Source organism: Bos grunniens, chromosome 16 (genome assembly GCF_055505025.1).
Source record: "Bos grunniens cultivar Pamir isolate PY7600 chromosome 16, Bosgru_T2T1.0, whole genome shotgun sequence".
Classification (NCBI taxonomy): Eukaryota; Metazoa; Chordata; class Mammalia; order Artiodactyla; family Bovidae; genus Bos; species Bos grunniens.
Window position 1 is genome coordinate 40,280,236 of NC_141180.1, and position 13,577 is coordinate 40,293,812.

Consider the following 13,577-nt stretch of genomic DNA (forward strand, 5'->3'; position numbering starts at 1 on the left):
GAAAAACAAAAAAAAAAGCAGCAAGCAGCTTGGCAGTTGATCTGGCCAAAGGCAAATGCTGGGGCAGATCATGGCTGCTCTGGGCCTGCATCTTACATGAGACACAGATGAGTAGAAGAGAGACAAAATCCGCTGGTAATGGCTGCATTGACTCAATCCCTTCCTAGCTCTCTCTGCCCCATTACAGTGTGCTCATTAAAACATACTCTTGTCCTGCCACTACCCTGTTTAAAATCCTTCAATGACTCCTTCATTACCTTCAAAGTAAAACTCAGGTCTGCTGTGGAAGACAATTCATGATCTTAACCACTGCTTACTTCCCCATTGCAACCACTCAAAACATTTTGGTTGACCATGACCATCGTTCATTGTTCCAAGTGTCTGTTCAGAGTAGACCATGCTCTAGTCTCCTAACCTGAATCAGTGAATTCTTTGCCCAAGGACTTTTGGGCTTGAGGGGAGAAAGATAGAGATCAATTAGACCATCTCTGGTAAAAGAAGTTGCAAGAAGTCAAACTCAAGAAGTCAACCCAAATGTGGAGAAAACCACTCATCAATGAGAGAGGGTGAGGTTCTTTCAGTCTCTGTCACATATCTCTGCACATGGACTCTTGGCAGCAGTGAGTACCCAGCTCCGGGTTGGTTTTATTACATTGTTGAACTGGCTAACTCTTATCCTTAAGTGTTGTGTGGGAGAATTTCACAGAAATAAGGATGTGAGTTTCTGATCTCCAGTGAGGGTGCCATAAAAAGTGTGCCACCTGGAGCACTCCCTTCAGTTTGGTCGGCTTGGAGTAGCATATGCCTGAAGGACCTGAAGACATCCAGTTATTTTTAATTTTGTCCTTGACAAAAAAAAAAAAATGCTCAAAGAAAGTTATTTTTTTTAATTTCTTGAGACTTTTATTTACTTTGCAAATATATATATATATATATATATTTATATTGAGGCTAATTCTTCTTAGCAATTAAGATAAGACCCTGGGCTTTAGGAAAATACCTGGTAACTTGAATTTGGAAAAAGTGACATGTTGGAGCATTCAAGGGAAAAAACTGCTCCTTAGGTCCAAGTCCAGGCTAGCAATGTTTGGAATGCAAGAAAGAATCTAAGGAATTAAATTAGACATCATTGATTACCTACAAAGCATGCCTGTTAGGCTTCAGGATTAAGCAAGCTTGTGCTGTTTGAAGTGGGAGTGTGGAAACATACACCCAGGAAATTTCTCTTTCGTTGTCAGCACAAGTTATTACCTGGGAAGCCGGTTGAGAAAAGGTGCAGAGGCATGCCTGGTGACGATTCCTTTCTTTTCATTCATAAGAACCCGACTCTGCTCTCCCCACCTCGGGGCAGGAGGTGACTGAGGAGTCTGTACAGAGCCAGCATACCCAGGCAGGAAGTCGGTGACGTAGCTCCACAGAATGCAGCTGAGAGGGGAACCACTAGTTCAGTAGAACCAAACCCGAAAGAGAAGTGGGCAGAATGAGAGGATAGGGGCAGGGCGCTGGATCAGTGTCATAGGATGTTTAGGGCCAACTCTTCAGACTGGAGTCCCCCTCAACCTACAGGAACACCAAAGGTTAAGGAGAACATGCTGGGTTCTGGGTTCCTTTCTTCATTAAAAAAAAAAAAAAGTCCTTCTCAGCCTTTACATAACAAAGAAATAAAAAAAAGGGAAGGGGGCAGACTCAGTACCTGGAAGTTCAGTTCAGTTCAGTTGCTCAGTCGTGTCCAACTCTGCGACCCCATGAATCGCAGCATGCCAGGCCTCCCTGTCCATCACCAACTCCCGGAGTTCACTCAAACTCACGTCCATTGAGTCGGCGATGCCATCCAGCCATCTCATTCTCTGTCGTCCCCTTCTCCTCCTGCCCCCAATCCCTCCCAGCATCAGAGTCTTTTCCAATGAGTCAACTCTTCGCATGAGGTGGCCAAAGTACTGGTTTCAGCTTTAGCATCATTCCTTCCAAAGAACACCCAGGGCTGATCTCCTTCAGAATAGACTGGTTGGATCTCCTTGCAGTCCAAGGGACTCTCAAGAGTCTTCTCCAACACCACAGTTCAAAAACATTAATTCTTCGGCTCTCAGCTTTCTTCACAGTCCAACTCTCACATCCATACATGACGACTGGAAAAACCATAGCCTTGACTAGACAGACCTTTGTTGCAAAGTAATGTCTCTACTTTTGAATATGCTATCTAGGTTGGTCATAACTTTCCTTCCAAGGAGTAAGTGTCTTTTAATTTCATGGCTGCAGTCACCATCTGCAGTGATTTTGGAGCCCAGAAAAATAAAGTCTGACACTGTTTCCACTGTTTCCCCATCTATTTCCCATTAAGTGATAGAACCAGATGCCATGATCTTCGTTTTCTGAATGTTGAGCTTTAAGCCAACTTTTTCACTCTCCTCTTTCACCTTCATCAAGAGGCTTTTTAGTTCCTCTTCACTTTCTGCCATAAGGGTGGTGTCATCTGCATATCTGAGGTTATTGATATTTCTCCTGGCAATCTTGATTCCAGCTTGTGCTTCTTCCAGCCCAGCGTTTCTCATGATGTACTCTGCATATAAGTTAAATAAACAGGGTGACAGTATACAGCCTTGACGTACTCCTTTTCCTCTTTGGAACCAGTCTGTTGTTCCATGTCCAGTTCTAACTGTTGCTTCCTGACCTGCATATAGGTTTCTCAAGAGGCAGGTCAGGTGGTTTGGTATTCCCATCTCTTTCAGAATTTTCCACAGTTTATTGTGGTCCACACAGTCAAAGTCTTTGGCATAGTCAATCAAGCAGAAATAGATGTTTTTCTGGAAGTCTCTTGCCTTTAATTAGGCTCAAGTCAGTGTTCCACTGGCCTATTTTGCATGATTTCAAGGATCATTATTCCAAGTCCTCAAGGTGCTGGAATCACCCTGACACCAAAACCCTGGGGTCTACTTCCAGCCCCTCAATCTCTCCAGGAACAAGGCTCAATCTCCTTATTCAGGTATTAAGGAGGCAGGACCTCATGGGACATCTGAAGAACCTGGCAGTGGAGGGGATAGAGGCAGGTAAATGAAAGTTTGAGACAGGACTGAGATCAGAAGCATGAATGGAGGAGTCTGGCCATGCTCTGAGCCTGAGGCTCCTGCCTCACCCTGGTTCTTCTAGCAAGTAGCTGCAGCTCCTCTAGAATGTGCTAAGTGAAGGAAGCAGATATTTGGTTTCACTTTTTGAAATAATAACAACTTAGAGAAACTGGCAGCGATAAGATCCCTCCGGGGCTTCTGCTTCAATGATGCAACTGGGGCTGAGACAGAGCAGCTGTGATGCAAATAGCTTGGGCCAGCCCACAAGGAATCTCTGGTGGGTGGAACCGTCTTTCCTTTCAGAAAGAAAAAAGTGGCATCCCTGTCCAGGGGAGGAGTAAGCATTCAGACTTTTGCTTTCTTGAACACCCACTGAATGGAGACACAGCTGCAGGGGATGAATCCACGTTTGCCATCACTCTGCTCCTCTGACTTTAAGGAGTAGATTTCCGCCCCCCACTCTATGGAAGATTTATTTTTTTTAACCACCTTAAGCAAAGGATAAAATCGCTTTTTCTCCTCAGGGAAGAAAATTGATCCTCTGGATCTGTGCCATCACCTTTATTTCACGTGCCTGATTTGTGACCCACCTGGAAAGCAGGGATGCTGCAGCTCACAAGAGGCTCATAGTTACAGAAAGTAGACAGCCCAGACTAAACAAATGCCAGCCCTTAAACTGCTTGTGCAGGAACTGAAGAACAGACTTCCTCAGGGGCTTACTCTGTCCTTCTGTGTCAAAACAGAACTGCTGACTTCGGTGAAAAGGACACGCACTTTGCAAGATCATTTCCATAGTGATGACAGTTACGATGGACCATGGGGCCTCATACTTTCCTTTCCTTAACTTATAAATCACATCCTGCCTTCTCTTCCCTCTTGGAAAAAAAATCTTTGGTCACCTATTAATTACAAAAGCTAATAAAATGACCCATCCATGTTCACCTCCAAATGATCACAGTAGAAACAAGATAAGACAGGTAGAAAGACGTGTTTGGTTGGTAAAAATGCCAAAAGGAAAGTCAATATTATTTCTGTGAATTGCACATTCAGGGAGCTAAAAGAAAGCGGTCAAAGAAAATAGCCAAATAGCCAAAGAAAGAAGGAAGGAAGGTATATGTTCAGGCCACTCAAGATGGTTGCTCTCTTGCTCTCTGTACATCCCCCACAGACTAGTCCTGCTTCACTTACATCCGACTCACATGACTGACCTTCCTGTTGATACATGCTTACCTCAGACCCCAGCTGATAAGTGTTCTTATCAAAGGGGTAAGTGAGGGGCCTGCTCCTCTGCTAGTTTCCCTGGTAACTGATGAGCCAACCTGACCTCAATTTCACTATAACTGGCAGTCTCCCCTTCTTCTCAGGAAAGAAGCCTGCTGCCATGTCCTGCTGGTCGCTGGGGGAGGTTGCTCCAAGGTTTTGCTTTAAATGTGTAAGTTCCGCCATCCATGAAACCATTGATGTCTCTGTTGTTGTCTCTAGGTTTTCTGTAGTTTTAAAGCTTGGCAGGTACCAGCTTTATAGGCCTGAGGAGTGTAGCCCAACAGAAGGAAAGAGGGAAGAGAGGAACCAGCACTTACTGGATACCTAGCAATGCTGTCATGTGCTGGAGACTTATCCTATTTTATTTCCTCCAGTTCTTAGAACAGCCCTAGGAGTGGTACTCTTTCCTCTGTTTTATAAATGAGGACAAAGGTTAAATACATCAGCCCGGAATTGCAGGACTAGAAGATAGGCTTAGGATACAGCCTTTTCTTTCCATGCCCAGTGAGGATCCAGGAAGACAGAGTGGCCCAGTGCTTAAGACTGTGTCCTAAAGAACCAGGCAGCTGGGTTCAAGTCCTGGTACCATCAAGTACTACCTGTGTGCCTTCTGGTACATTCTTTAACCACTTCCTGCCCCATCTCTGAAATGGGGATCAAGAAGATTGCATGAGGTAATTTATAGAGCAAGTACGCTAATATCTGGAATATCAGATCAGATCAGATCAGATTAAATCAGTCGCTCAGTCATGTCTGACTCCTTGCGACCCCATGAATCGCAGCACGCCAGGCCTCCCTGTCCATCACCAACTCCCGGAGTTCACTCAGACTCACGTCCATCGAGTCAGTGATGCCATCCAGCCATCTCATCCTCTGTCGTCCCCTTCTCCTCCTGCCCCCAATCCCTCCCAGCATCAGAGTCTTTTCCAATAAGTCAGCTCTTTGCATGAGGTGGCCAAAGTCCTGGAGTTTCAGCTTTAGCATCATTCCTTCCAAAGAACACCCAGGGCTGATCTCCTTCAGAATGGACTGGTTGGATCTCCTTGCAGTCCAAGGGACTCTCAAGAGTCTTCTCCAACACCACAGTTCAAATAGGGAACACTTAAAAACTATTAACAGTTATTATACAGAAACTAAGAGAAGGCAATGGCAACCCACTCCAGTACTTTTGCCTGGAAAATCCCATGGACAGAGGTGCCTGGTAGGCTGCAGTCCATGGGGTTGCTAAGAGTTGGACACGACTGAGCGACTTTACTTTCACTTTTCACTTTCATGCATTGGAGAAGGAAATGGCAACCCACTTCAGTGTTCTTGCCTGGAGAATCCCAGGGATGGGGGAGTCTGGTGGGCTGCCGTCTATGGGGTCGCACAGAGTCAGACATGATTGAAGTGACTTAGCAGCAGTAGCAGCAGCATACAGAAACTGGTAGGAGTGGGTGTTTTATTTTTATTTTTTTATTCCTAAGAAATCGTACTAAGATTTCTTCCTTAGTCTGTTCAGACTCCTATAACAGAAAACCATAAACCGCGAGGCTTATAAATGACAGACATTTATATCTCACAGTTCTGGAGGCTGGGGAGTTCAAGATTGTGGCACTGGCAGATTTCGTGTTTGGTATGGATTTCTGGTTCACAGACAGCTGTCTTCTCTGTGTCTTCACATAGTAGAAGGGGTGAGGGAACTCTTGTGTGTGCTAAATCGCTTCAGTCATGTCAGACTCTTTGTGACCCCATGGACTGTAGCCCGCCAGGCTCCTCTGTCCATGGGATTCTCCAGGCAAGAATACTGGAGTGGGTTGCCATACCCTTCTCCAAGGGATCCTCCTGACCCAGGGATCAAACCCATGTCTCTTTTGTCTTCTGCATTGGCAGGCAGGTTCTTTATCACTACTGCCACCTGGGAAGCCTGAGGGAACTCTTGGAGGGGTGGGGGGGTCTCTTTTATTAGTGCACCAATCCTGTTCATGAGGGCTCCACCCTCACGACCTAATCATCTCCCAAAGGCCCCACCTCCTAATACCATCACATCCAAGCTTAGGATTTCAGCATGTGAATTTTGAGGGGACACAAATCAGTATATAGCAATATCTCTTTAAACATGAGATTCAAACAGTGTCTGTCTTACATTCCCCCATTAGTATCTCTACATGAGATGCATACTCTATCATCTCTTTCTGCCAAGTATTATTGATAGTACTCTCTATAGAGAGAATAGAAGGACAATTCAATCTTTTTCTAGCATGGCAGATCAAAAAAATTTTTTTGGCTTCTCTTTTGTCTAGATACTTTTAAATTATAGACTACTTTTTAGAGCAGTCTTATGTTCACAGCATACTTGGAAGGAGATTTCTATATATTCCTATATTCTATCTACCCCTACATATGCGTAGTGTCAACCATTATTAACAACCCTCACCAGAGTGATACATTTGTTATAATTGATGAACTTACACTGAAATATCATAATCACCTCAAAATCATAGTATACATAAGAGCTTGCTCTTGGTGTTGTATGTTTTATGAATCCTTTGTAATAACTGAAGTGTACAGAGTAGTTTCAGGACTTCCCTGGAGATCCAGTGATTAAGACTCCACGCTTCTACTACAGGGGGCATGGTTTAGTCCCTGATTGGGGAACCAAGATTCTGCATGCCATGTGACACGACCAAAAAAAAAAAAAAAAATACAGACACAAAGTAGCTTCATTGTCCTAAAATCCTTTGTTCCCCACTAACCCCTGGAAACCACTGACCTGTTTGTTATCTCTATGAAGTGAAGTGAAGTGAAAGTCTCTTAGTCGTGTCCGACTCTTTGTGACCCTATGGACTATACAGTCCATGGAATTCTCTAGGCCAGAATACTGGAGTGGGTAGCCTTTCCCTTCTCCAGGGGATCTTCCCAACCCAGGGATCAAACCCAGGTCTCCCACATTGCAGGTGGATTCTTTACCAGCTGAGCTACAAGGGAAGCCCAATCTTATGTATACTATGATTTCGGGGTGATTATCTCTTTAGTTTTGATTTTTCCAAAATGTTGAGACCATACATTATGTAACTTTTTAAGATTGCTTATCTGACTTGGTAATGTGCATTTAAGTTTCCTCCATGTCTTTTCCTGGTGTGATACCTCATGTCTTTTAGTGTTGAATAATATTCCATTGTCTGAATGTACTACAGTTTATTTATTCAGCATCTTCCTGGAAGGTATCTTGGTTACTTCCACATTTTGGCAGTCATGAACAAAGCTACTATAGGCATGCATGTGTAGGTTTTTGTATGGATATAACTTTTCAGTTTTGGCAAGAAAATACCAAGGAGTGCAATTGCCTTGAACAGCAAGGAGATCCAACCAGTCGATCCTAAAGGAAATCAGTCCTGAATATTCATTGGAAGGACTGATACTGAAGCTGAAACTCCAACACTTTGACCACCTGATGTAAAGAACTGACTCATTTGAAAAGATCCTGATGCTGGGAAAGATTGAAAGTGGGAGGAGAAAGGGAAAGTGTAGGATGAGATTGTTGGATGGCATCACTGACTCAATGGACATGAGTCTGAGTAAACTCTGGGGGTTGGTGATGGACGGGGAGGCCTGGTGTGCTGCAGTCACAAAGAGTTGGACACGACTGAGTGACTAAACTAAACTGAACTGATGGCAAGAGTATGTTTAATTTTGTAAGAAACTGCCAAATTGTATGTCAAAGTGGCTGTACCATTTTGTATTTCCAGCCACAGTAAATGAGAGTTCCTGTTTCTTCACATCCTCGTGAACATTTGATGTCAGTTTTTCTGAATTTTGGTCATTTCTCATAGGTGTGTCATACTCATTTAAAAAAGAATTGTGTTTTCCTGATGTAATATGAAACATTTTTCCATGTACCTATTTGCCATCTGTATATCTTATTTGGTGAGGTATCTGTTGAAGTGAAGTCGCTCAGTTGTGTCCGACTCTTTGCAACCCCATGGACTGTAGCCTACCAGGCTTCTCCGTCCATCGGATTTTCCAGGCAAGGATACTGGAGTGGGTTGCCATTGAGGTATCTGTTAAATGGCCTAGTTTTAAATTGGGTTTGTTTTCTTATTGTTAAATTTTGAGTTCTTCGTATATTTCAGATAATAGTCCTTTGTCAGACATAACTTTTGCAAATATTTTTTTTCCCAGTCTGTGATCTATCTTTTCATTATCTTGACAGTACTTTTCACAAAGCAGAAAATTCTGGTTTTAATGAAGTCCAGTTTTTCAGTTCTTTCCTGGATCATGCCTTTGGTGTGGTACCTAAAATGTCATCACCAAATCTGAGGTCATTTCTCTTGTGTTTTCTGTTATCTTCTAGGAGTTTAACAGTTGTTCCTTTATCATTTATCATTTTAGTTAATTTTTGTGAAGAGTGTAATGTCTGCGTTTATATTTTATTTTTGGGGGGGTGGAGGCATGTGGATGTCCAGTTGTTTCATCACCATTTGTTGAAGGTACCATCTTTATTCCATTGTACCACTTTTGCCTTTGTCAGAGGTCAGATGGCTGTATCATGTGGGTCTACTTCTGGGCTTTCTATTATGTGCCATTCATCTATCCTTATCCCAATACAAAATTTGTTTTTTATTAATAGAAGCTGGAAAAATTTCTTTCATTTTCACTATTTGCTATTAAATGCCACAGCTATAACCTCTTGTCCCAAGATAAAGAGCTACAGCCCCGAGATTTAGACGATCATGTCTTCTCAATAGCTGATGGCTGTTGCCTCAGCAGATAGTCTGAATTGGTCAAGCTTTTCAGCGTCCAGTTTCCTGTCCCACTAGATGAATTTTCAGGGTATAAGAAGGTCATGAAGCCTGAATAATAGTGACTCAAAAAGCAACATTTCATTCAGATGCTGCTCCTTGGGGTCAATGATATAGTTCAGATGCCTGACACGGGCCACAGAGGGTAGGTTGTTCCTGGGAGCCAGGTACATGTGTAGTAGTACTGACAGGTCAGGGGCCATGTGCTAGCCTTTCCTTGGCTGCACCCTTTCCTGGTGAGGAGCTGGCAGGGCCAAGTGGATATGTCTACCTAGAGCCTGTGGACTATACCTGCTTCCAGGCTTACTTGCCTAGGCTTTTCCCTGGACTAGTCCTCCAGTGAGTGAACCATGCTGGTGGTGTGCCTTTTTTAGGTCTCTGAGTGATCAGGGCAGCAGTTTGCATCAAGGATGGGAACAGGTAGGGAGTGTTGCGGTGGGGGGATGTGTGGACATATCTCAGATGTGTAATTTAAGGTGTCAATACACATGTGTGAGATCCCTCAATGTGTAGGAAGGAGCCTAGGGGTGAAAGAGCAAGGGTAAGGGTATAGGACAAGGGGCGGCTCTGGGCACCATTATTTTCCATACCAAATTTGAAGAGGCCAAGAATTCTGAATTTGTGCCTGGCCTTCCAGATAATTATGAAGGCATATTTGTCAGACTGATAGGATAGGACATATTTAACAGTTAAATTGTTACTTGAGTTTAAGTTTCACATAACTAGATGTGTAGTGTGAGGATCATCATTTTTACTCTTTCCCATGACGCCACAAATCTGGGGGATGGACCTGTGATGAGTGATAGATGTGGGACCACAATTCAGTGTTCTGAGTTTCCATAGTAAAGTTCTTTCAACTCTCATGGAGCTTGACTCATCCTTACTAAAAACAACTGTTTATCCTGGACTTCCTGTTGTTTCATCCTCTTGTTTCATCTGGTCATGTGTAAAATCCAAGGCTGAATCAAAGAAAGTATTCTCACCCTAAATTTAATTAAAACATAGTGTCCCTTGGGCACTCATTCTCCCCTGACACTTCTCTTCACAGGTACAGTACCTTGTGCTGTGGCTCATCCTCTTCCTCCCTCTTTCTCTCTCTAAAATTCACCCAAGGGATGACTGAAGCCTAGGCCCAAGGGCTAGGCAGAGAATCATTATTCGTAGTGGGTACAGAGAGAGCTGTGTAGGCAGGCTGGAGTCCTCACACGTGCTCATGGCTCATCATCACCTTGTGGAACAGAACCAGAGGTGGAATGGGGGAGCTGACTGTGGTCCAGGGACCAGCTCTGTCATGCTACCACATTCAAGAGTAAAACTGAGCAGAGTCTGAAAATCTGGATTTTGAACTGGTTTTCCAAACTATTCTAATCCTCATAAGATGATAAAACATATTTAATGTAAAAGCCTCTACTTTGAACTCTCAAGTATGTAGAATGTGGTTCATGAGTCTCAACTTATGTTTTCACATCTGGACTTGAGACTATTAGGAGTAGACATCTGCTTAGAAAGATTTTCTCCCCGTAGGCTATCCTTCTCTTCTTTCTGAATAAAGGCCTGGTGATTTCCAGCATAAAGTCCACTGTCTGAGGTGAACAGAGACTTTCAAACCTGACCACTGGCTGACCTTTACTTTCTTGTTGGTTTAAGGCCAGGGGGTCTTATATAGATTTTCATATTGGGCCTCAGCTTGTATCTGACCTCCCATGTTTTCTTATGTCCTTCCTGAAGTTTTCCCCTGTCCTGGGTGTGTTGAGAATTAAGAGAAGGATAAAGCCCTCTGCACTCCACCCTCTCTGTTTTCTATTCCATCGTCAAAAAACACATGCATACACATGCACAGAGCCACACAGGATTCCTGTAAAAACTGGAACTCCTGTTCTCATCACTGAGACTGTCTGGAGCTTCCTTCCTCCTCTTACTGCTCTAGGGTGTTTTCCACTCAAAACCATTGACTTGGAAAAAAAAAGAGAGAGAGAGAGAAAAGGGAAGGGTTTTTGTCAGAACATGAGAAACAAAATTCTAAAAATAGCTCATATTCTTATATTCTCCTGCATACATGATGCAAGTGTTATTAAGTTGAGGAACTGTTGACACCAGTGGTATGATTGTGGGTCCTTTGACCTTATTTTTTCCCCATCAATGTTTCCTGAAATCTTGATTTTGGGCAGTGACTCTTAAATGCAAGCTTGTAAACAATCACCCACAGATGCTTACAAGAAAATCTTAGAGCTATAGGCTCCTTTAAACTTATGTTTAAATATATTTGTAAGTATAAATATATTTTAAATGTATTAAATATGTGTATATTTAAATAGATTAATACATATGATATAAATTTTTATAGAGATATATACCAAGTAGGGGGCTTCCTTGGTGGCTCAGATGGCAAAGAATCTGCCTGCCATGCAGGAGATTCGGGTTCGATCCCTGGGTCAGGATGATCCCCTGGAGAAGGGAATGGCTACCCACTCCAGTATTCTTGCTTTGGAATTCCACAGACAGAGGAGCAAAGAATCAAACACAACTTAGTGACTGAACAACAACATACCAGTTGGGGGCTTATTTGCTATAAGTATCTTTAAATTTTCCTGGTGTGGTGAAGGGGATTTAAGGAGATAGAGATGGGATAAGTGCAATCAGGATAAAATTTAAAATTTAGGGGTTGGCTGGATGATGTTGATAAAATTGGATACAACTCAATTTGGGCTTCCCTGGTGGCTCAGATGATAAAGAATCTGCCTGCAATGCGGGAGACCTGGGTTCAATCTCTGGTCAGGAAGATCACCTGGAGAATGGAATGGCTATCTACTTCAGTATTCTTGCCTGGAGAATTCCATGGACAGAGGAGCCTGGCGGGCTACAGCCCATGGGGGTCACAAAGAGTCAGAGATGACTGAGCAACTAACACTTTTACACTTTCAGTAGGTTTTAGAAGGCTCAAGATATCAAGATAATTCATTGGTCCATTATTTATTCAACTAATACTTCTATCTTTCTCCTCTAACAGAAAGGGTTAAAGCAGCTGAACTGTATTTATTGTGTTTACTGGCAAGGATTATATATACTATTCTGGAAAACATAAGATTGTGTCACAACTATTCACAAGTTCAAAGCTCTTAGGGAAGGAGAACATGTACCTGAGAAAGTTAAAACAATATAAGGCTTTATCAGAGATACTGGCTCTGAGTTTTACCTCATTTCCCCAACCCATATGTTATGATATGACCAGCATTTGCTTTCTAAAATGAAAATCTCATCACATAAATCTGCTTTAAACTATTTGTTGGTTCTTGGTTACTTACTGGAGAAAGTTGAAGTGCCTTAGCATTGTACAAAGTGTCCACAAATTTGTTCCAAACTACTTTTCTAGACTCGTCTCCAGTCACCACTGTTCCTTCCTGGGATGGGGTGGGAGCTTCCTGAGAATCATGACTAGGTCTTACTCATCTTTGACCTCCCAGTATCATGGTGGAGGCTTTGGGAGCACTTTACTTTTAATTAGTAGAGCCTTTCCCATACATCAGTCTCTTCTCTAAACTATATTATTGTGGTACTTAACACATACAGAAAACTTCATAAAACAAATGAAAACCCATGTATTTTACCACTTAATTAAAAAACTAGAAATTTGCTGGCTCACCAGACGTCCTTTTCACACCCTTTCCTAATCACGATCCATTTTCTCTCCCCAAAGATAACCACTCACCCCACCTATTCACCTGTTCTCAGCTCAAGCCATAATCTCCACACCCCACCTCACTTTTGGGATATTCCCCTGACCTCATATAGACCTCTGAGAACTTCCTTTGTCTCTGATCTTTAAGGCACCTATTGTATTAGCATTCATTTGGCATTTAGTCACCTCAGTTTTGGAGAAGGCAATGGTACCCCACTCCAGTACTCTTGCCTGGAAAATCCCATGGCTGGAGGAGCCTGGTAGGCTGCAGTCCATGGGGTCACTAAGAGTCGAACACAACTGAGTGACTTCACTTTCACTTTTCACTTTCATGCATTGGAGAAGGAAATGGCAACCCACTCCAGTGTTCTTGCCTGGAGAATCCCAGGGAAAGGGGAGCCTGGTGGGCTGCCATCTATGGGGTCACACAGAGTTGGAAACGACTGAAGTGACTTAGCAGCAGCAGCACCTCAGTTCATTTCAGTCACTCAGTCGTGTCTGAATCTTTGTGACCCCATGGACTATAGCACTCCAGGCTTCCCTGTCCATAACCAACTTCTGGAGCCTACTCAAACTCATGTCCATCGCGTAGGTGATGCCATCTAACCATCTCATCCTCTCTCGTCCCCTTCTCCTCCTGCCTTCAATCTTTCCCAGCATCAGGGCCTTTTCCAATGAGTCAGTTCTTCGCATCAGGTGGCCAAAGTATCTGAGCCACAAGAGAAGCCCTCTAGTCACCTAAAGCATCTCAAATAAACTATTATGTATTTTGTGAAGTTACATTTATGGTGTTTT